Raw genomic sequence first — 24,677 nt, 5'->3', positions numbered from 1 at the left:
TCTGAGGGTCACTGCTTCTTCTCATTGCCCATACATCACTGTTCAATAGCTCTCCTATAATGCAACTAGAATCAATAATCTTAGTCCTTTAGTTCCCAGAATTCACCATCTAAAATTTACCTTTTGAAAATGTGGACATTTGCTATATTATAAATTCCTTAGATTACCTACAAGGGGCACAATTTCACCTATAAGATACTTCCAATTTCTTTTTATTTTTTTTTTAGCTTTATTTATTTATTTTTAGAGAGGGAAGGGTGGGAGAAAGAGAGAGAGAGAAACATCAATGTGCGGTTGCTGGGGATCATGGCCTGCAACCCAGGCATGTACCCTGACTGGGAGTTAAACCTGTGACACTTTGGTTTGCAGCCCGTGCTCAATCCACTGAGCTATGCCAGCCAGGGCTGATACTTCTGATTTCTAAGTACTAGAACACCATGCATCTAGGCCCTAACTCATTTAAAATGCTAAGAATGCTTTTACTAATTTGTTTAGTCACTAATAAACTTACAACTAACAAAAATAATTTTTCTAACCCTTCACATTATCTTCTTTCTTCATGTTTTCTGCCAAGCTTTAGCTACTTTTCTGTTATACATAACTAAAATAATGTGGTAATTATTATTACATGATAGCTTACTTACCTTGAAAATCATTAGAATCCATTTTTACATTATTACAAATAATAGAATTAAGTAATGTGTAGGGCAAATTGCATGCATAATTAAATATCCTTTATATACAAAAGAGTAAGTTAAAGATATAATTTTTAAAAACACCCAATAGCAACAAAACTGGTGAAATGCCTGGGAATGCACAAGAATGTGTAAGATCAGTATGAACCAATTCATAACATGCTACCCAATAAAAGACACCTTAACAACACCTACTGGGGTAGCTCAGTGGTTTGGGCGCCATGCCGCAGATCTAAAGGTCACCAGTTCAATTTCCGGTCAGGACACATGCCTGGGTTGACGGTTCACTCTCCAGTTGAGGGCGTGTGAGACTCAACTGACTGATCTTTCTCTCTCTCTCTCTCTCTTTCTACCTCCCATCCCCTTTCTCTAAAAATAAATAAAACCTTTTGTTTGAAAAGACACTTGAACAACAGAAAAGCAACAACATATTCTAGATAGAAAAATATATAATGATCTACATTTCTTAGTTACCTATAAATGTAATGTGATTAGATTAAAATATCAGCAAAAAATGTTTTAATCCTCACCTGAGGATACACTTATTGATTTCAGAGAGAAGGGAAGGGAGGGAGAGACAGGGAGAGAAACATCTATATGAGAGAGAAACATCAAAGGGTTGCCTCTCGTACGCGTCCCCACTGGGGAATGAACTTGCAACTTAGGCACGTGCCCTGACTAGAGCTCAAACTATGACCGTTTGGTTCATGGGATTGTTATGGGAGAAACTCAGTTCTTCTTGCTGATGCAGTAAAGAATTACAGATCAGCCAGTCTACTAGTGAGCAAGCAGGGTTTACTAGTGATACGTTCTCATGGAAGACAACGGGCCTTGCCAAGGTGGTGTGAAAGGTGTAGATTCCGGGCAGGGCAAGGTAAGGGCGGCAACAGGCAAGGGCAAGAGTGTCAAGAGCCTTTGGTCCTTGGTCCTGAGGACTTATGTAGTTGGCAGGATGGGGGGGCAGGGGAAGAATTTACATATTGATTGGTGGGTAAAGGTGGTACCAGCTTCCACAGGGGATGTGACTACCCAAACTTAGGTATGTGTGAGGGTCTGTTAGCCTGAATCCTTATCTCACTCCAGACCCCATATGTTCCTCTTGTTGTAAAACAGATATGCGACAGGAGGCAGTTAAAGTTGGGGCAGTCACCCAAAGTTATTTATTTACAGGCTCTTTCTGTAAACATTAGGGACTCCTCATAAAACAGACGGTGACCAGAGGTAAGCAAGTAACCAAAGTTGTTTTGTGGGCCTCTTCTCTGGGCTCTGTGGACCCCCTCCCACCTGCCAACCAGACCTTGGAATTAACACACAGTTTCAAAGGCTTTTTTCCCAAACAGTGGAAGTGATACCTAGAATTTCAAGGGCTCCCTCTTCCTGTGCCACCATAGGTGTTTCTTGTGATGTTCCAAACACCTGGCACTATTATCAGATCAGGCTCAGGACGGCTGAGTCACTGGGTAAGACTTGTCTCCCTCCTCCTCCTCCTTGCCTCAGTTTGCTATCTATCCTACCTAATAGGACGAAGCTCCAACCAGCTGAGCCACATTGCCCAGGGCTCAGCAAAATATTTTAAAGTAAAAGAAGCTCAATTTTAGTTTACCTGTCATGTTAAAGAATTAATGTGAAGAATTAAAAGGTGTATTGTATTAGGAAGATACTTATAACAGTGGATTAATGCCCTGTAAATAGACAGATTAATGGGAAAGAATACAGGGTTCATTAATACATATGGAAATTGTGTTTTGTTTTATTTAGTTTTTTTAATTTATTGATTTATTTTTTGTTTGGAAGATCTATCATTTGCCTCTCATGCACTCCCAACTGGCGACCTGGCCCACAACTTGTCACAGGTGGGCACAGGTAAGGTGGGCACAGGTAACTACGTTCTTGGTGATCACAACAAAGAATTGAACACAGAGAGTTTATAGCAGACAGACAGAGAGCAGATTTATTAAGCGATAGCACACTCCACAGAACATGGGAGCTGACTTGGAGCAGAGATTGATCTCAGGGGCTGCAGGGATTCTATACTTACAGGGCGATATTTCTTGGCTAGTTTTGGCAGGGTTTTATTGCCCATGTAGTTATATTAGTGTAAACCTACTGTACATGTGGTCTCCCATGATCTTCCCTAATTGACTATGAGGGAAGGGGGTCCCACAATGCTGGTTTATTGTAATGCTGTTATAATGAGGCGGGGTCATGTAGAGTCTTCTGCACAGATGCAGTTATGATTTACCATGATTCAACACTTTCCCAGAAAGCAGGAACAACTGGTCTCAGAACACAGTCTCTGTCCTGTACCAATGTCCTTTATCTTGTCCCTGGAGCACCTCCGGAGTTTCCTCCTGACTATCTCCTGCCTCAAACCCAGGCATGTGCTCTGACTGGGAATGGAGCTGGTGACCTTTTGGTTTGCAGGCGGATGCCCAGCCCACTGAGCCACACCAGTCAGAGCCATTGCCTGTCTTGCACGTGGCTTGACCAGGGATCAAACCTGTAGCTTTGTTTACCCCCCCCCAAAAAAACCCTGTAGAGATATAAAAACTTCACATGAGCCCTGGCTGGTGTGGATCAGCAGACTGAGCACCAGCTTGAGAACCGAACAGTCATGGTTGGATTCCCAGTCAGGGCTCATGGCTGGGTTGGGGGCCAGATTCTCAGTTTGGAGTGTGTGAGAGACAACCGATCGATGTATCTCTTACACACATCAACACATCGATGTTTCTCTCCCTTTCTTTCTCCCTCCCCTATCCCCTCTCTAACAATAATAAATAAAATCTGAAAAAAATAAACTTAACATGCAGCAGCAAAATTGGATTCAGCATTTAGGGATGATCCACTACACCCAGCGTTTCCTTCTGGTCTGCACCAAAGTGTTTTCCCAACGTGAACACCAGATGGCAGAAGAGAGGCGCACTGGGAACATTTTTTCAGTGATCATAGTGTACTGTAAAGCAAGTTTCAACAAACTTCAAAACATTGAAATTATGTAAAGCTGATTGTTGGCACTAATTTTGGTTAATCTAGAAATCAGTAACAAAAGGTTACTAAAAATCCTTATTTTTAAAAGTGATGAAATGCACATCGAAATAATGTTGGATTCCACATTCCTAGATGATACAGTATACCCACCCACTTTTCCTGCGGACCTGCAATAAGGTGACATTCCCCAAAATGACCACGAGATGGCAGCAGACACCGACTGATGCAACGCATATCCTACTGCTGGCCCGGCTGAAAAGTTCCCTTGCTTTTTACCCTGAGATGCAGTGGCAATCACACTTTTCATTGTCCCCCCACAAAATAATGCACAATGCCATCACCGTTTTCTTCCTCTGCCCTCTGCCCCCTTCATGCCATTTCACCATTCCATCGTCCCACAACAGTGTTCTCTTCTGGAGCAGAGATCTCTTCCAGGTGTCTTCTGCACTCTTCCAGGGAATGGAAATTTCTCTTCACAAAGAAACATTCACAGAAATGAACTAAATGGCTGTGGGGAGGAGCAAGGTCTCCTGAGCACTGTGGAGCAATCAGGACTGCGCAGCCAGGCTGGAAGCGTTTTTCCTGGTCACCAAAGAGAAATGCACTCTCTCACCTCATCCTAACCTTCCGTATCTTCTGCTGACACATTCCCCGGACTCTTCCCCTGAGGCGGAGCTTTCAGTTGGTCTGACGGGGAGCAGTACCTGTCACCAGTAACCTGCTGGCTTTCTGAAAGGAGCTCCTACTGAAGGACACCCTCCAGAATTCACCACAAGGACATCATCACGTCCTTTGGATGACGACCACCCTTGGGAGGGGCGAGTGGTAGTTCCTTGGTTTGCCCACAATCTCTCCCATTCCAGGTTGTTCTCAAACAGCAAAGATTCGTCCCCCCCCCACCCCCGCCACACACAATCTTCATGGAAATGAAACATTTTCCTTACATTTCAGTGGAGAACCACTTGTGGAAATTCACTCACGAAGGGTCCCCACCATCCCACTTAACTCCTGTGGAACCCAAATGGCAAAGCAATTAACATAACCAAGCTGGTGCAAATGGTTTTCAAAGCCTGGTTAGGACACTTTGAACGTGTTGCCTGTCTCCCGCCCTGCCATGACGTGCTCTGTCCTCAGTGAACGTCTGCTGTTGAGGGCTCTCCACTGCACCTGGTCTGCCTGCCTGTGGGAGGAGGAACCTCCAGCATGAAACTTCACAGTCCACTTCTGACACACTTCATCAGTCACAGCATCGTCTCCATACACACCACAGACCTTTTCTTGCCTTACAGTTGCCCTTGTACCTTCTTTGAAGCCAAAGGGACCGAAAATGTTGCTTATGTTCATGCATACTCACTGCGGAAATGGCCAACCATACACTCACCACTTGTGGTGAGATTTTTTTATCACACACCCATAGGACACCTGTCACAATACAGTCTAACATGATGGTTTCGAATGAGGTTAAAGACAAGTCATGGCATCCACCACAACCCCAACCCGTAATCCTAACCCCGAACCATGCCACGCACCAGACACCAGACTGGGTGCCCGAAGCCTGTCCCTGACTCTGGACATCAAACCACAGAGAACACTGTGTCCTCCTATTTAAATGTGTAAGCCCTTGAAAGGTCATCATCTCATGTCTAAAACAATAAAGCAGGTTTCTGTGAAACAAGTTACATTAAATCAAGCAAATTAAATAATGCAGTAATGACACACATAAGACTGAAATGCATGAGGCTGCTGCTGGCATATCAAGGCACACCCTTTCAAAGCAAAGCTGATGAAAGTAAACCAGTAAACGTGATATCCTCTTGATTAAAATATTCTGGGTAGCAGGAGAAGCTATTCTCAGAGTAAGAAGACCATGCACGGAATTGAAGAAAGTGCTTGCACATTATACTTTCAGTAAGACTCTTTCTTTCACAACAAAGAACTTTATGACTCATCAATGAAGAGACACCTATATTATTTTAAACATTTTATTTCTTTACTTTTAGAGAGGGGGAGGGAGGGGAAAAGAGAGGGAGAGAAACATCAGTGGGTGGTTGCCTCTCACATGTCCCCTACTAGGAACCTGCCCTGCAACCCAGGCATATACCCTTGACTGGGAATCAAACCGGAGATCCCTTCGGTTTACAGGCCAGTGCACAATCCACTGAACCACACCACCCAAGCAGGCATCTATATTTTAAAAAACTTGAATAGTCCCTTCTAACGAGAAGACATTCATAGAAGTGGTAAAAAAAAATACCAGAGAGATGTCCCATGGCTACATCACAGCACAATGCCCCTTCCCAGACACTACAAAGGCTATAATGAGAAAGCAAAACTGAGAAATGTTTATGATCACAAACAAAAATTAGAATGACTGACCATTTCTATTGTAAATGTAAACTATTGCAAACCAAGCCCTGGCTGGCGTAGCTCAGTGGATTGAGCACGGGCTGCAAACCAACGCATCGCAGGTTCTATTCCCAGTCAGGGCACAAGCCTGGGTTGCAGGCCATGGCCCCTAGCAACTGCACATTGATGTTTCTCTCTCTCTCTCTCCTTCTCCCTCCCTTCCCTCTCTGAAAATGAATAAATAAAATATTTAAAAATATATAATGTTTTTTAAAAAGAAAAAATAAAATAAAGAGTTATAAAAAACTATTGCAAACCTTTTATAAAATGATTTGACATTTCCTCAAAAAAATTACCCTACTGTGTTCAATAACTCCACTTCGAAACACATACCTGAGAATTTGAAGGCAGATGTTATAACAAACTTATACATGATTATTCTTAACAGCACTGTTAACAACAACCAAAAGGTAGAAAGTATTCAAATGTCCATCCCCAAGTAAATGAATACACAAAATTTGCTTATTCTGTCACCGAGAAGTTACTGGACTTTTACTCCAAGGCAGGTTTGCCCTGGCAAGGTGTCATACATGTAGACACTTGACTTTGTGCAGTAAAAATTTCATAACACAAACCTAGGGAATTTTGAGTTTGTATATTAAATGTAAGGACAGTGAAACAAAGAAAGGGCTTCAGAGAGAAGAGGCACAGTCAGAGCAACAAGAGTGAGCGTAGGTGGCACTGCACCATGGGGAAACAGAAAAGTCAGATGCAAAGAAGGTCCTTGGAGACAGAATCGGGGTGACCTGGGACGAGCTGCTGCTGCCCCCTGCTCCCTGGCTGCAGGTCTCACAGGGATGAGGAGATAAGGAGGAACACAGTGAAGACATGCAGCAAAGAAGAGCAGGGAAGGCACATGTGTGCTCAACAAACAGTGCATGCTGGGTGCGCTGTCTTTAGGGTTTTACCTGTTTTCTAATGTTGAGGATTTTAGAGGAGGTCTCAGAAGAGTCAGCTCCACAGAATACTCAGCTTTCCAGGGGTTCCCTTCAATGTGTTGATACAACAAAGCGAGCACACAGAGTGGTCAGGGTCCTTCTCTGGTGAACTTCTCCTTCAGAATAGTCACCAGAGAAGGGCTGGGACTGAGGTGGGTCTTCCCCTGCGTGGACTGAAACTTATAAACCATTTGCTCTCCAATGCCCTTGCTTAGGGAAGTCGGATCCTCAGACTTATTACCAGGCTGTACATCGCTGGCCTTATTTAGCTCTCAAACTCACTTTTCCCATTCCATTTGCCAAGGAATTTTCCTTGCTTTTTTACTAATCTGCCTAAACTCCATACACTTGGGGACTCATATTGGCATTGAATTTGACAACAATGATCATCTGTGGGCAGACACCAGACACCAGAGCCAAACTCAGGACCCTGGACACATACCTTTGACTCCAAAACCTGGACCCTGCAGTGGACCCAAACCAAAACCAGGACTCCGGGAGCAAAGCCCTGTGCCCACCCGACCCAGACCATGTGGTCCAAGGGCCAAACACCAGATGCTGGGGATTGACATTGGACCCTTATAACGCCAGATTCCATACACCACAACCTAAATTTCATCTGCACGTGGACCTTGCAGGCAAACCCAGGACACAATGCCACATCCTAAGAGGTGCCAGACTGCAGACACACAACCAAATACATTTTGACTCTGAGGCACAGGCTCTGGACACAGGACGCAGATCTGTAACCAGGATGCCATGGCCAGAATTTGGAGTTGGAGCCAGATGCCGGGCCCCCGTTGCCAGAGGCCAGAGGCAGCAGCTGAACCAGATCTTCACACTGTAAACAACCTGTGATTCAGTATGATAAAACCTTTGTCTCTCCAAATGCAAACTTCAAAATTTTACCAAACCCAGCAACAATAGGCCAAAACACTGAGTGAACAAAAAGGATGCTGACCTTGCATGGCAGATGTCCATGATCTCTCAGCTGCAACAGCTTCAGGAGTTAGCGCTGTCTCACCATTCATTCCACACTGCCGGCTTTTCAAAACTGTGGGGAATTATTCTGGCCAAGATGGAGGCATAGGTAGACACACTGTGCCTCCTCACACAACCAAAATTAAGGACAACAAAAATTTAGAAACAAAAAAACAATCTGATCTCACAGAAAATTGAACTGTACGGAAGTCTGACAATCATTCATCCTGACCGGTAAGAGGGGCAGAGTCCGAGGCCTGTGGAGAGGGGTTGTGGCAGGAGAAAGCGGTGCTTGGAGGTCCTGGGTGCACAGGCACAGGCTAGCAGACCCCGGCTCAGGGTGGCCACGGGCAGACCCAGTGAGGCTCGCAAGGCCACTGGCTGACCTTGGACACACATCCCCGCACAGATAAGCCAGATGAAAACAGGGAGTGAGACAGACCACACAACCCAGGGCCCCAGGGCCTGGAAATAAAGCCTGAAAGCACCAATTGGAAACACTTGTTGGGGTTGAGGTGCCGGGAGAGACTGCCAGCCTCACAGGAGAGTTTGTTGCAGAGACCCTACAGGGTCCTAGAACGTACACAAGCCCACCCACCTGGGAACCAGCACCAGAAGGGCCCAGTTTGCTTGTGGGAAGTGGCAGAAGGGACTGAAGTCGGACAGAGAGCGGAGCAAATGCAATTGTTCCCTCTCGGACCTCGCCCCCACATATAGCATCACAACCCAGCAATTGGGTTTCCCCGCCCAGATGAACACCTAAGGCACCGCCCCTCATACGTAACAGGGCGACAAGACCAAAACAAACAAACATACAAAAAAGTGGCTCAAACAGAAGAACAGATCAAAGCTTCAGAGCCAATACATCTAAGCAACCAAGAGATAGCCAACCTATCAGATGCACAGTTCAAAGCACTGGTGATCAGGATGCTCACAGAATTGGTTCATTTTGGTCACAAATTAGATGAAAAAATGAAGGCTATGCTAAGTGAAATGAAGGAAAATGCACAGGGAACCAATAGTGATGAGAAGGAAACTGGGTCTCAAATCAATGGAGTGGACCAGAAGGAAGAAAGAAACAACCAAACAGAAAAGAATGAAGGAACAAGAATTCAAAAATATGAGAGAGGCTTAGGAACCTCCAGGACATCTTGAAACGTTCCAACATCTGAATTATAGGGGTACCAAAAGGAGAAAAAGAAGAGCAACAAAGTCCAGGAAGCTCAGAGAGTCCCAAAGAAGCTGGACCCAAGGAGGATCACACCAGGGCACATCATCATTACATTATCCCGAGATTAAAATGAAGGAGAGAACCCTAGAAGCAGCAAGAGATAAGGTGACAGTCACCTCTGAAGGAGTTCCCAGCAGACTGTCAGCTGATTTCTCAAAAGAGACCTTGCAGGCAAGAAGGGGCTAGAAAGAAGTATTCCAGGTCATGAAAGGCAAGGACCTACATCCAAGATTGCTCTATCCAGCAAAGCTTTCATTTAGAATGGAAGGGCAGATAAAGTGCGTCTCAGATAAGGTCAAGTTAAAGGGGTTCATCATCACCAAGCCCCTATTATATGAAATGTTAAAGGGACTTATCTAAGAAAAAGAAGATAAAAAATATGAACAGTAAAATGATAGCAAACTCACAATCATTAACAACCACGCCTAAAACAAAAACTACAACTAAGCAAACAACTAGAACAGGAACAGAACCACAGAAATGAAGATCACATGGAGGGTTAGCAACAGGGGAGTGGAGGAGGAGGAGGAGAGGGGGAAAAGGTACAGAGAATAAGTAGCATAGGTGGTGGAGGTAGAAAATAGACAGGGGAGGGCAAGAATAGTATGGGAAATGTAGAAGCTAAAGAACTTATGACACATGGACATGAACTAAAGGGGAGGAATGTGGGTGGGAGGGGTGTGCAGGATGGAGGGGAGTGAAGGGGGAGAAATGGGACAACTGTAATAGCATAATCAATAAAATATATTTTTAAAAACCTGTGGGGAATTAAAAAGGGATTGTTTTCCACCAACCCTGTTGGCTCTAATACCTGTGGGATAATAATTAAAATAACATAATCAGATCAATACAAGATATTCAACATTTAATCCATGCATGAGTACAAATGACTACCAGACAATGAGGTGATATCAGGTATATAGGACCTTGGGGAGTATGGGGAAACAGGGTCTTATGGCAGTAAAGTGGGTGATTGACAGGTAATTTGTGAAAAGTGCAGCATTCGTGGGATGTTACTTTTTGTTAGACAATCCCACAAACTACAGGACACAAGCTAAATTAATAAACTCTTCCGAATTTCATCCACGTAATCATTCAGTTGAGAATAGGTTACTTTGCTTAAATTGTTAAATCTTGTGGCAACAGCAGCAGACACAGCCTGAGGGAGCGACCAGCTCATTGCCCACAGGGGGTCAAAGGACTGAGTGTCCCTGTCCAGCTCACTGTGGACCATCCTCTTCTGCCTGCAGCTGGTGGAGTACAGTGGAGCCCACGAGTGCAAGTCAGGTGACCGTGAAGCCACAACCAGGAGGCAACCCATGGCCACACAGGTGGGACAATGACACAGTCAGGACCTCAACGCTGCCAATACATCAGGTGGCCAGGATATGGTCATCGTTTCAAACATCAATGCAGTTAGGACATCAACAAGCAGGTGAACTGATGCAGGAGGACAAAGTAACAGCCAGGACACCGACACAGACAGGACATTGACAAGGCCTAGACATCTACACAGAAAGGACAGCAGCGCAGCTCACATATTGACTTGGTCAAGGCATTGACTCAGAAAGTACGACAGGGACACCAAGGGAACTGGGACATCGACAAAGATAGGAAAGTGGCACAACCAGGAAATCTATGCAGGTGGGGCAGCGGCACAGCGGGGACATCAATGCAGATGTGGGACATTGAAATGCAGGCCACAGAGCAGCACGACCTCTACATTGACCCAGACGGGACAGTGATGTGGAAGGGACACAAACACAGGCAGGACAGCAGCACGGCCAGGACATCAGGCAGAGGGGACCTAGACACAATCACGATTTCAGCGAGGCTGGCACATTAGTGTGGTGAGGATGTAGACACAGGAGGGACATCGATGCTGACAGGATGTCAACACACACAGGACATTGGACCACACAGACATGGACACAGCTGAAACATGAACATAGGTCTGGCCAACAAGAAGCACCTCGTTACCTGACTTATAAAGACTCCACTGTTGTACGTGGGGGAGAGAAGAGAAAATGAACTGCAAAGTCTGTTTATATGAAAGTAATAACATCCATGACAAACTACCATTCCATTCAATGGTCATAGATCATTCACCACAGCTCACAACCTTTCCTGCTGGCCTGCACTAAGGTGTTCTTCCCAAGATGCATTTGAGATGAGCAGAGAGCCACACTTAGGACATTTTCCTAAGTGACCATAATGAGCCATAAAGCAAGATCAAACAAATTACAAAGAACAAAAATTATATAGACTATAATTGTTACTCTCATTGTTGTTAATGTAAAAATCAGGAACAAAGGGTCACTAATATATCCTTACATTTAAAGGTTAGGAAATATGCCTTGTCTGGCGTAGCTCAGTGGATTGAGTACGGGCTGCGAACCAAAGCATCGCAGGTTCGATTCCCAGTCAGGGCACATGCCTGGGTTGCAGGCCACAGCCCCCAGCAACCGCACATTGATGTTTCTCTCTCTCTCTCTCTCTCTCTCTCTCTCTCTCTCTCTCTCTCCCTCCCTTCCCTCTCTAAAATGAATAAATAAAATCTTTTAAAAATCTCTTAAAAATAAATAAAGGTTAGAAAATACACTTCTAAACCACATTGCAATCAACAGTCGTTGATACTCCACTGGAATCAATCACTTTTCCTGCCAACCTGCACGAAGGTGTCATTTGCAAGAATGCCCACGAGATGGCAGCAGTATGCACACTCAGAACACTTTGGAAATGACCATATTGTACCTTCCATCAGTTTTCAACCAACTTCAAAAGACTGAAATTATAAAAAACACATGTGTCGCCTCATGGCTGCTAATGTAGATGTCAGAAAGAGAAGATAACTAGAAAGTCCTATCATTTAAATGTAATGAAAGACACTTCGTAAATAATATTCCATGAACCCTCGGTAGATAATTCACTATCGCCAATGACTTTTCCTGCTGGCCTGCACGAAGCTGTTATTCCCAAGTTACACACGAGATGGCAGCAGAGAGCCACACTTGGGACAGTTTTCAAAGGGACCATCCTGTGCTAAGTTTTAAGAAATTCCAAAGGACTGAAATTATATACAGTATGTTTCTTTCTGTCATTGCTGATAATATAGAAATCGGGAACAAAAGGTAACTACTAAGTCCTGATCTTTAAAACTTACTAAATGCACGTCTCAATGACATTGCAATCAACATTCATTGATATTCTCCTGCAGTCAACCACTTTTCCTGCTGACCAGCTACTAACTTGTCATTCCCAAAAGGCCCACGCGATGGCAGCAGAGATGCACACTGTACTATTTGCTTGGCCAAAAGGTTCATTCGGTTTTTAGGTAAAGACACAATGAGACGTTTTTCATTTTCATCAATAATTTCATTGAACAACGTATTCACCATCTTGTCCCACTATTCTGCAAACTTTCTAGCATCTTCATTATTCTATCTTCCCCAAAGTTTTTAATCTTTTAGCCAAGCCAATATAAAGACAGTTTCAACAAGCATCACGGAATTGAAATTACATACAATATGTCTCTTAAGTGCTCCTATTGCACTTCAGCCAGAATTCACTACAAATGGGTGCCTGGGAAGACTTTTCACTACAAACAGGTGACCTTTTCAGCCCTGGCGGCATAGGTCAGTAGGATTGAGCGCAGGGCTGCGAACCAAAGCATCGCAGGTTCGATTCCCAGTCAGGGCACATGCCTGGGTTGCAGGCCACGTCTCCCAGCAACCGCACATTGATGTTTCTCTCTCTCTCTCTCTTTCTCCTCCCTTCCCTCTCTAAAAATAAATAAATGAAATTTAAAAAATTTTTTTAAAATGCTTTTCAATGCACACTTGGAACTTCTTTAAGAATGACTATATTTAGCTATAAAGCAGATTTCAACAAATGTCTCACAAACTATGCTTACTGTTCTCTTTGCCATTAATCTGGAAACCAGTCATTAGGTAACTAGAAATTCCCTATATTTAGATGTTTTAAAATACACTTCTAAATACCTTCCCAAAATAAATCACATAGTAGAAAATAATTTGCATAGAAAAATAATAAAAAGACTGCATACCAGACCAAGATCTTTCTGGTTTCAAAAATGATAAAAGCTTCAAACTGTTTCTCAACCAAAGGTGATTTTTGCCCCCAAGAGGACTTCAGGCAATGTTCTCAGCCATGTTAGACTGTCCTCAGTGGAAGGGAAGCAAGGGTGTCAGCAGTGAATAGAGGTATTGGATGCTAATGAGCACCTACAATGCAGAGGACAACCCCCCTCCCCCAGAGTGAATCCTCTGGACCAAAAACTCCATAGTACTGAGAATGACAAACCCTACTCTGTATCATGAAGACTTCATTAGAATACAAACAGTATGTCCTTTTGCATCCTAGATCTCAAAGGCTGCCTTTCTTGGAACAGAAAGCCTGAAGCTGAAACTTAAAGAACAAAAAATACAAGCCATCTTGCAAATGTTGGAGAGATGTGTCCTAGGCAATAGTCAGGAGGCAAAGGAAGATCTGTCCACTTAGGAGACCAGATCACCAGTGTGATTACACACAGTAGTCCTCTGAGGATCCCTGCTTCTTTCCATTGCTCACATATCACTTTAATAACTGATTTATAATGTCACTTAGAACAAACAGTCTTACTCTGTTAGATTCCAGATTTCACCATCTCAGGTTTTCCTCTTTGAAAATGTGGACATTCGCTACATTTTGTGTTCTTCAGATTACCTGCCCGGAGGCACCTTTCCTGTCACAACATACTTCTGATTTCTAGAACACTGTGCTTCCAGGCCCTAAACTCATTTAAAATGCTAAGAAGGATGTTACTCTTTTATTTAGTCATTAATATATTTATGACTATCAAGGAGAATTTTTCTACAACCATGTAATGATCATTATTGCATGAGAGCAAGTTTACCTTCATAACTCATGAGAATCAACTGAAAAGTATCACAAACAGAATTTAGTGCAGTTATAGGAAAATAACATTCAGAAATAAATATGTAGAGATACTAAGTTACAGATATAATTTTATTTGGACTCAATACCAACAAAACAGGTTTTTTAAAAAAACCTGGAAATAACTTAACAGTAGATGGGATCTGTGTGAAGAAAATTGGAAATTGCTACCCAATAACAGAAACTTTAAAAAATGAAAAATATCATCATGTTCTTGGATTTCAGAAAAAACACACAATGACACCCATTTACCAAACTTGTCTATAAATGTAATATCATGTAGATTAATATAGAAAAGTGGTCCCACAGGAAGTGGTCAGTTACATTGAGACCTGAGATGTATACCGCAGTCTGGACCCCTTTCCTGCTCCCCACAGGGTGGCTGTATCTGCCCGCCACCCCCCTCACCTCATAGCCCCCACGCAGCTCACCTCCATGCCCCTGGACCGCCTTGCTTGCATCACGTTAGCCTGTGAGCGTCACCTCGTGACCATGGAGACTGGCGCCAGCAGCGCCTAACTCCAGTCTGCGGAGTTGTTTGTCTCTCCCCCAGAACTGCCGGCCCCTCACGCTTGCCAGCCTAACGACGCCTTCCACCCAGCCCCACCCACATCTGTGGCCCCCTCTCACCTCCAGCCCAGTCCTGCCTCTGACCTTAGACAGACCGCACCCCTCATCTGTAGGTTTGATTTATAGTGGTCCATTTAAACAAAAGTAGCCAGGAATCAAGTATACTAGTGGACATGCAGTTTAATGCATACATTAAATACATTAATGTAATGAATACATTATTAATACATATACTTTATGTACATAACACATTATGTATTTGTAATAATACATTGTGTGCATTATATATTAATGTACATAACACACTGATGTAACGAAATATATTAAGTAACGAATACATTAATAACATATCCTTCATAAAATGAAAGACAACTCTGAAAAAGAACTTCTTTGGACAATACAAATAAAATACACAAACTGGGAGAAAATATGAATTACCTAAAACATTAGGGATCAAATGTTTTGACAGAAGATCAAAAGAGAAAGAATAGGAAAAGATACATAGGATGGTGCAAAAGTACCTTTAATCAGAAACATAAATCACATGAAAATTACAGAATAATATGCAGTAGACTTCGAGGTTAAAAGCGTGACTGGAGATGGTGAGTGCTTCAAAAAGCTTAATTGACCCAGAAGATCCAAATTCACCATGTACTTAATATCATAAACTTAAATTATATAGAACAGAGACACAAAGAAAAATTTATAACCATAATAGATTTGACAAACCTCCCTCATCCGAGATAGAGCACACCTCTTTCAGAAACAAAACACCACCTCACAAAATTCAGTAAGGGTGTAAGAAACACCATGAGCAGCAAATTGGATTCAACATTCACAAAGAACCAACCGACTACACACTACTTTCCCTGCTGACCTGCACTTAGGTGTTATTCTGAAAATGAACACAAGATGGCAGCAGACAACCACTGTAGGAGCTTTTTTTCATGGACGGTATTGTACTAAGGATCCAGTTTCAAAAAAAGTATTATCAAAGGTAGATTGAAATTATATGAAGTATGTTTCTTACTCTCATTGCACCTAATCTACTAATCAGTAGTAAAAGATAACTACAAAGTGCTTATATTTAAAAATTATAAAATACGCTTCTAAATACAAATTAAACACAATAATTACAATTGCAGTTAAAAAATAACTTGAAACGAATGATTTTAATTATAAAGATAGTACATAAAAAACACTCTGAGAAAAATGTATTGATAAATCCACACCTTAGGGAGAAAGCCTGAAAATTCACAAATTTTGCATCGTATTACAAACCCAGAACAATACATTAAATCCCAAAAAAGTGTAACTGGAAAAGACACTGGCATTCGGGCTGCCTGTCACTACCAAATCCAATAAGCAATGACAGCGATTGATTCTTTTATGGGTGCTTAATTCAGATGGCCGGCCATCCAAGAAGAGAGCAAGTTCATACCCTAACAAACCATCTTCCCCTTTCTTTCCTGGCCAGATCTTTTATAAGGGGGGTGGGGGAGGACAAACAATGTGCGGAGAGGACTTTGAGATTCAGCCGCTGCAACAATCCTGTCCTGGGCAGTTAGCTGTGTCCAAGGGGGAGGGGCAGTCGCCTGCTTCTTCCTGGTACGGATGTCTCCAGGCGGTAATCTCCAGCCAGAGCCTCAGGAGGTCGGCTGCTCCTCCTGGGCACCAGGATGGCCTTATCTGTAGTTTCTGAAATGAAAGCTAACATACACAGTTACCTGCTAGATTTATAGGCTATTTATCTTAAGCTAAAATTTTCCAAGTCTTAAGCCCCCTATCATTCCCCACCCTTAATATTAAACTATCTCATTTCTATGAGATCAGCCTCATATGGAAGTATTCACTTGGTTGCTGGGCGCTGGATTGTTCAGCGGGGGCTTGCCTGCATAAGGAGGTACACTGCAGACCTGCATAAGGAGGCACACTGTATGCAACAACAAGCTATGATACTGAAGAAAATGACAAGGATAAAAACAATAAAAGCTTCTCAAACACCAGATATGCTGGGCAGCCAGGAGGTTAGTTTAGACCAATCAATGCCAAAGAATCCTTCTCCCTGTTTTATACTGGACACCACATCATTTACTTGCTTTACTCTTTGCTCTATAAGCCGTGAACTATCAGTTAGGTTAAAACAGCAGAGTCCCTTAAATTCCTCACATCCGTGATTATGTCTCAAAAGAAGGCACTCTATAGCTGCATGATTTTCCAGTACTGCTTCTCTGACATGTCCTAATTCTTGACTAATGGCACTAATAGCTTGAGAGGTGGCATTTAAGGCTTTCACCATAGCGCAGGCTAACCTGCTTATTTCTATACTTAAATGAGTTACCATGGTTGGCATTACAAATATAATAAAGGACACATATTCAGCAGGGCTAAAAGGTGTAAGTCATTGATGCAATCAGATGTAGGGGAGACATCCCATTGAACCCGGGTTAAGTGGGGTTTCTGAGGCATAAACATCGCCAGTCTTCCCAGAGAGCATGGTCCCCCAGAGCTGTTTGCTGGAACATAAGAAGAGACTGTCATTCCACATACCAGGAACCATCGTGTTGGCAGTTTAACAGAAACAAAACCATAAGATACATCACTGGTGGTGGTGCAATTCATCCTCACACCTGCTGAGAACACGAGACAGTTTTAGCACAGCTGACAAAAATTGCATACTCTCTAGCTGGGATACATTAATGACCTTTAAGGAAAACATTTCCCTGTCCTTTATAGTTACCACTGGTCCCCAATTATAAATACCAGAGTAGGTAATTTTCTTTTCAATATCATCAAACACAGTATAATTTATAAAGCTTTCCAAAGGGGCACAGACACTTATAAGACATGAAGTGAAACTTTGTTCTACATAGAAAAAAGTCAGAAATATTCAGGACATTTTTGGCCAGATATACCCAGATGTTTTCATCCTGTTTGAATGGAATAAGTTGTCCATAACAAGGGGTCAAACAAGAGGTAATGAAGAGAACATAACTCACTGTTTTTCAAAGATGACTTTCAGATCTTCTTCCTGGGCTTCCTTTATTCTGGTGTGGTGAGTCCAAGGTTTTATTCCTGCCAGCTTCACTGCAGTTGGGGTGGTGAGGAGTATATCCCAAGGTCCAGTCCACTTTTCTTCTAGTTGATTTTCTGGGGATCCTGTCCTCCAAATCTTGAGCAGCACCTTATCTCCTGATTTGAACGAATGCAGTGGACCTATGGGAGAGAAGTCCCTAATGCAGGCAAAGTTATTCATCACAGCTAAGGTCTGATTTAAATGTTGCACATATTTCTTACCTTCAGACTTGTATCTATATACATATCTTTCACCGCAGTTGTGACCTGAAATGGCTACCTGTACACAATTTTATAGGGACTCATCTGAATCCCACTTCGAGGAGCCACCTTTACCCTGAGCAGGGCAATAAGTAAAGCTCGATCCCAATGAAGATGAGCTTCTTGACAGTTTGGCTATAGTTTCTTCAAGGTGTGGTTCATTTTCTCTACTTTCCCAGAAGCCTGGAGTCTCCATGCCATGTGGAGTTTCCACTTAATTCCTAAGGTTTTAGATTTTACTAACCTCCTGTGTGATTTCTGAAACAAAAGCAGGTCTGTTATTGCTCTGAATGCTGTCAGGGAGACCAAAGTGATTATTTACTTCAAGAATGTTTTTAATACTTCTCAAGATTTCCCTGTTCTAGTGGAATAGGCTTCTACCCATCCTGAAAAGGTGTCCACAGAGGTTCACAAATATTTCCACCCTCGGAGCTTCGGCATCTGGGTAAAGCCTGTTTGCCAGTCCTCAAACAGGCACTGTCCTTGACATTGCTTCCCTTCTTTCTTTTGGTGGGGTTCTGTTTTGGGATTGTTCTTCTGGCATACAACACATCTAACAATTACTTTCCTTATTTCTTTAGAAATTCCAGGACCTGTGAGCCACAGTTTACATAGGTGGTTAATGAGTCTTTTCCACAGTGTGTGGCCTCATGCAAATGTTTTATGACTGGCCCTACTAAATGTTTGGGAAAACAGTATAGCTCCTTTCTTATTCTTTTTTTATTGGTTATCAGGACCTTCTTTATTAAAATCCCAACCTTTAACTTTTTCTAAGTCTGCAGTCAAATATTCAGGGTCAAATTTTGACAAGTCTAGAACAAGTACTAATGGCATCATAAATATTCCTTTAGCAGCCTCTTTTGCTGCCCATTCAGCCATATTGCTTTCTCTAGCCACTTCAGTTCCCTCTCTCTGATGCCCCGGACAGTGCATGACTGCCACCTGTAGGGGTGCCTGGACAGCCTCTAATAACTTTAGAATTTCGGCTGCATGCTTAATTTCCTTTTCATTGGAGGTTAACAGTCTTTCGTTTTCTCAGATGGAACCATGTGCATGCAAAATCAAAAAGCTTACCTTGAGTTGATACACACATTCACTCTCTTCCCATGAGACAGTTCCAGCACCCTTGTCAATGCAGCCAGTTTAGCCTTCTGGGCAGAGGTTCCTGGTGCAAGACCTTGGCCTCCACTATTCCTTGAAGAGTCACAACTGCATATCCAGCTTCTCTGCTTCCTTTGTCCGTATCACTGCTTCCATCTGTACAGAAAGTGCAGTCTGCTTCTTCTACAGGATGGTTCTGTAAATCAATTCTGCTAGAATACACTTCATCAGTTATTTCAGCACAGTCATGTATTAGTGCAGCTGAGTCAGGGTCTGGGAGAAAAAGGCAGGAATTACTTTACGTACAGTTTTGAGGGAGACATTGGGACTGTCGAGAAGAAAGAGCTTGGTACCTGCCCATTCTTTCAGCAGTCAGCCACATATTCCCCTCTTGCTCCAGCAGGCTCAACACTTGCTGTGACACATAACTGGCAGAGCCTGTCCCCAAGGCAAACTTTTTCAGCTTTCCCCAAGAGCTCACAGGTGGCTGCCACTCTCAAGCAGGCTGGCCACCCCAGGACAGTGTGATTTAATTTCCTTGACAATCATGCGATGGATTGCAAATGTCACTAAGCATTTGGGTGAGGAATTCTAGGGCAACACCCTGTTTCTCACACACATATCATTGGAAGGGCTCCAGGAGGCTTGAAAGCCCCAAGGCTGGTGCTGAAGCCAGGTGCACTTCAGAGACTCAGAAGCCTGAGTGTGCTCCTTTGTCCACTTTAGGACAAAGAACAGGGCGATATTCCGGTCCCTTCAGAGCCTCACACAGTGGATTAGCAGTGGGCCCAAAGCTTGGAGTTCAAATGCAGCAGTCACTTGCCATCCTCAGGAATCTCCTTAACTGTCCTAGTGCTGGGAGGAGTCCTCTGTGGATTTCTGTTGCACGACCTGCACCGTGCCCAGACTTTTCTGCTCAGGGATGCCTTTCCCATTCCCTCAAGGAGGCATCTCTTATAATAATGCTCTTAAGAGAGAAAGGCCATCCCCTTAAGGGTCCCAGTTGGGCTCAGCGATAGGTATTGCCCTGGGAAGGCCCAGAGCCCCATCTGGCTTTTCTTGGCATAACCTCCGAGCCTCTCCATTTGCCTTATCCAACACGAGCCTCTGCTCATCCCCCTTACGGAAGCAAAGAATTCAATAAAGCTCCTATGTCTGGCCAATTGAGATGATAAATGGCAAAAACTGATGCAATCAAATCAGTCATTTTAGCAGGGTTATGTCCATAAGAAGGGTTTGAGCTTTTCCAGTTTCACAGGTCCACTGTAGGAAACAGAGTATGTGCCAGACAACATCTAGCAGAGTGGCCTTCTGGCCTTACTCTCACTGAAAAGTCTCCAAAAAGGATAGTGCCCTGCCCCGGTGGGGGCTTTTCCTCCACCGAATCTGGTTTCTTGACCGATTCAAGATAGCGATGCCAGTGCAGGCGCACTTTTCCCATTTCACTCACAGGAGTGGATGCCCTGGGGCTGCAGGAACTCTGACGAGCCTGCAGGGATCTTAATACCTAGATCTTCTTGGCCCCTCTCCTCTGACCTTCTAGCTTTCATATGTAAATTCTCTTTTCTCTGAGCTATTAACTCACTTTCCTCTTTTTTTCTTTTTAACTCTGCATGCATCTTTATCATGTAAACTCAAAAACTTCTAGGTAAGGCAATTTGTCTGACTTCCCTTATTTTCACAAAACAACTTTTGTTACAGTATAATACAGTAATTTAAAGACCCATTCAGTGACCAGCACTCTCCCGAATCTAAATTATACAGGACACAAACAGAACAGTACTACAACAAAACAACATACGCTTTCGATAGACGCTCATATGTCAATGAATTCGAACTGGCCCAAAGGGCCGTTTCTCGAAATGGAGGCTTTCCCCCCATATTACCAGACGGAACTCCACGGAGCTCCAAACAGACCCCTTTTGGGACCAGAACAGATGTCCTTGCGGACCAGACGGAGCTCCAAACAGACGGTACCCAAACAGAACAGATGACCTAAGTTGTGACCCAGGATTTCAACCTGAACCAGAAAGCGCAACGATTCAATCCAGTGTGATGCGCGAGGAGAGGTGCTGGGAGCAAGGGGTGAGATTTCCCCAAGTGAAATCACTTGGCAGCTGCTTGGGATTCTCTGACTCCAAGTTCCTCAGGGCCCCTCAGTCCAGGCAGCCAATGGGACTCCCCGCCAAACACCCAGACTTACCAGAGAGTCCCAAAGTCTGTCCCGGCGGAGTCACCAAAATATGTACCTGGAAAAGGCACTGGCATTTGGGCTGCCTGTCACTACCAAACCAAATAAGCAATGACAGCGATTGAATCTTTTATGGGCGCTTCATTCAGATGGCAGACAATCTGAGAAGATGGTGGGTTGATACCCTAACAAACCACCTTGTCTTTCCTTTACAGGCCAGAGCTTTTATAAGGGCTGGAGGGGATAAACAAGGTGTGGTAAGAGCTTTGAAATTCAGTGAGCATTAGGTGAGCAAAGCTGCAGCACTCCTGTTCTGGGCGGTTAGCTGTTCCCAGGGAGTGGTGGTCGTCTGTTCTTCTTGGAACAAAAGTTCAGATGTCTCCAGGCAGTAGTCTTCTATCAGCACCCCAGGAGGCAGGCTGTTTTCCCAGGAGCCACAGTGGGCCTTATCTGCAGTTTCTGAAACAAAAGGTTTAACATAAACATTACTTGCTGGACTTAAAACTTTTTCCTTAAGCTAAAATTTTCTAAGTCTTGAGTCTCCTATCAATTGTTTTGATAATAAATGGTTTTCATCTCTCAAAAAAACAGTAATTGTGTGACAGTATATTTTGCACTGTGGAAATCTTCCTGCTGGCATAGAGTTTTGGATGCAAACTGGGCACTTTGGTAGGTCAAGGTGCTATTCAGATAAGGAAGGCAGCATGCACCTCCGGATTTAATTAGGGTGTGAAGAATTTTTGTCGAGTTATTTTTAAATGCATACATATATAACCAATTACTTCTCATCCATTCTTTTATCTACAAAAAATATTTATACATAAGTTTCTTTTTGTTTGTTTGTTTTTTGGAGGGGCTGGTTTTCTTGGTGGAGGATGTGGGCATAGGTTTCTTTGAAATAAAGGACAAAACAAATGGCACAACGTTCCAAATGACAGGAACGAAAAGCAAATTTTCCCCTCCACATTGCCCAGTGACTAGTCCCTGTGTCTACTCTCAGCACGTCCTCTGCCTGGGTTTTTTTGTTTTGTTTTTTTTAACATAATTTGTATTGCAGGATACTTTTCTCACATAATAACATTATTTGGAAGTTATTCTCTCTTAAAATCCATTAGAACCACCTTACTAGGTTTTATTTCTTTAATGAAATGTCATATATTCTCACCCAGTTTTAATGTTCTATAATATTTCACAGTGTGAGCAAACCATAATTTAACAAATTCTCCTCTACTGAAATTTTTAAAATTATATATGTGTTGCATCAAATATATTAAACATAGTTCATTTCATACACAGGGAAGCATAACTGGGGGAAATTTTTTATGCTTTTCTTTTAATTTCATTTATTAATTTGAAAGAGAGAGAGAATTGTTCCACTCTTGTATTTATTCATTGGTTGCTTCTTGTATCTGCCCTGACTGGAGAACAAACTGACCACCTTGGCATATAGGCAGGACACTGTAACCAACTGAGCTACCAGGCCAGGGCTACTAGGGGAAATTTTTGAAAGGTGGAATTTCTGGATCAGAAGGTATGAGGATATTATTTCTGGATGGCTATTCTCAAAATGATCACTGGAGAGTCTGCACCCAAAGGACCCTTCCCAGAGTCTTTCAGAGCAAGGACACTGCACCTGCTTGATCATCAGCCTCAGACATGTCAGGAGTCCTCTGGATCCCCACACAGGCCACCAAATTATGTTGACCTTAAAAATATAGCAGTCAGTTATTTTACCAGCAGATAAGGGGTTTGCTCAGAAACAGTAAAAGATTGCAATTTAGGACAAGCAAGCTGTAGCAAAAGTCATAGGCCAGCTCCACAAGTAAAGGAGAGGAACGTTATTTTACAGGCAGAAAGGAGGAAGTTGGGAGGGGTCACTTCAAATGAAAGTGCATTGCAGAAAATCCTCAATTCAGGGGGACAATGGTTTCTCTCTGGCTGAGGTGCTGGGGAGTTGGCTCCTCCTAGGAGCACAGGGTACATCTTCATGTCGGGGCCAGTGACAGACAATTCTTCCTGTAATTGACCCCAGGTGGTGCTATGTGACAGCATCCCCACTGACTCCAAACTCCACTTCAGTGAGGTTTCCCTTTATGCAGTTTCACAGTAATAATTACAGTTAGTTGGCTCATTTCAGGTCCATGGAAATCAAGTTACATTACGTGCTGAAAACTAGGTAAGAACCAGAAACACTCTCACCACTTTCTCCTGTGAAAGCCAGTAGCAGCGAAACTGACCCTGCTCTGTGGACCCCTGTCCTCAAACTCGATCTTATTTTTATGCAAAATAGTTGTAGTTTTTCTAAGCATTTAAAAAATTTATTTAGTTTGGTTTGATTTTATCTTGTCTTCCTATTTCTGAAATCTTTCTAGACCTGACCTACTTCAACATACTTATTATTCATAACGCCGCTTCTTTGAGACGTGAAATTCTCCCACTGTGTTTTCCAGTGCACTCATTATTCTATTTGTTGTGTTTACATATTTGAGCCCTCTGAGGCGTCTTTTGTGTCTGCGAATTGCGTGCTCAGGATTTACTGACAAGTTTCCCGGAATGCAGTGCAGTCTTGACCGCGCCCTCGCTGCTTATGCAGCTTTTGCGCAAAGTGGGTTTGACAAGGCGGGGCGGGGAGGGGGGACACGGGCGGGCCTAGACAAAGGTTGGGGATCCCGACCACAGTCCGGTGGAACAAAGACACTTTGTCAGGGGGCAGGAGGGCCATGTCCACCCTAAAGACCTGCCCGGGCTCGGAGCTCCCAGCTCCCGCGGGTCGGGTCCCTCACCAGCCGCTGGAAAACTAGCCACGGAAACCGCGCAGCCCCGGCCCCCGCTGCAAGCTGCTGACAGGCGCTCGGGAGAGCAGCCAATCCCCGCGGGCGGGGCGGGTTTTCCACCTGCCAGTCCGGAACCAGGGGGCTCCGCCCCCTGCCCCGCCCTTTCAGCTTCTTCTGACCGCCCATTGGTGGGCAGGGCTCTGGGATCGCAGCGCTGATTGGCGGATTGTGGACAAGCAGCGATCCAGGCAGGAACCTCGCCGCGGGCACCCGCCCTGCTCCCGAGGGCGGGAAGCCCAGGAGCCCCGAGAGGGCCCTTCGCCGCGGCAGGCAGCGAGGCAGGGGCCCCGGGAGACGGACCGGTAAGCGCGGAGCCCTGCCCTGTGCAACCCTCAGCCCGAGACCTTCCGAGTCCAGCCAGAGAGACCCCAGATGCCCCCATCCCGAGGGGCCCGAACCCCTTCAGCACCGAGGGGCCGCGTCCGCTAACCCGGAGGACACCCCAGGTCT

At 43.9% G+C, this 24,677-nt stretch overlaps 1 long non-coding RNA gene across 1 annotated transcript; it reads right to left on the bottom strand.

The window, feature by feature from the left end:
* Nucleotides 1-4,588: 4,588 nt before the first annotated feature.
* On the bottom strand, nt 4,589-21,287 carry LOC118497982. The gene is made up of 3 exons (XR_004900512.1): nt 21,120-21,287; nt 10,763-10,772; nt 4,589-4,599 (listed from the first exon to the last, which is right to left on the bottom strand). It is a non-coding gene; the product is annotated as an uncharacterized LOC118497982 (long non-coding RNA).
* Nucleotides 21,288-24,677: the final 3,390 nt, after the last annotated feature.

This window comes from Phyllostomus discolor, chromosome 1 (assembly GCF_004126475.2).
Source record: "Phyllostomus discolor isolate MPI-MPIP mPhyDis1 chromosome 1, mPhyDis1.pri.v3, whole genome shotgun sequence".
Taxonomy (NCBI): Eukaryota; Metazoa; Chordata; class Mammalia; order Chiroptera; family Phyllostomidae; genus Phyllostomus; species Phyllostomus discolor.
This window is presented reverse-complemented; position numbering and strand designations above follow the sequence as displayed.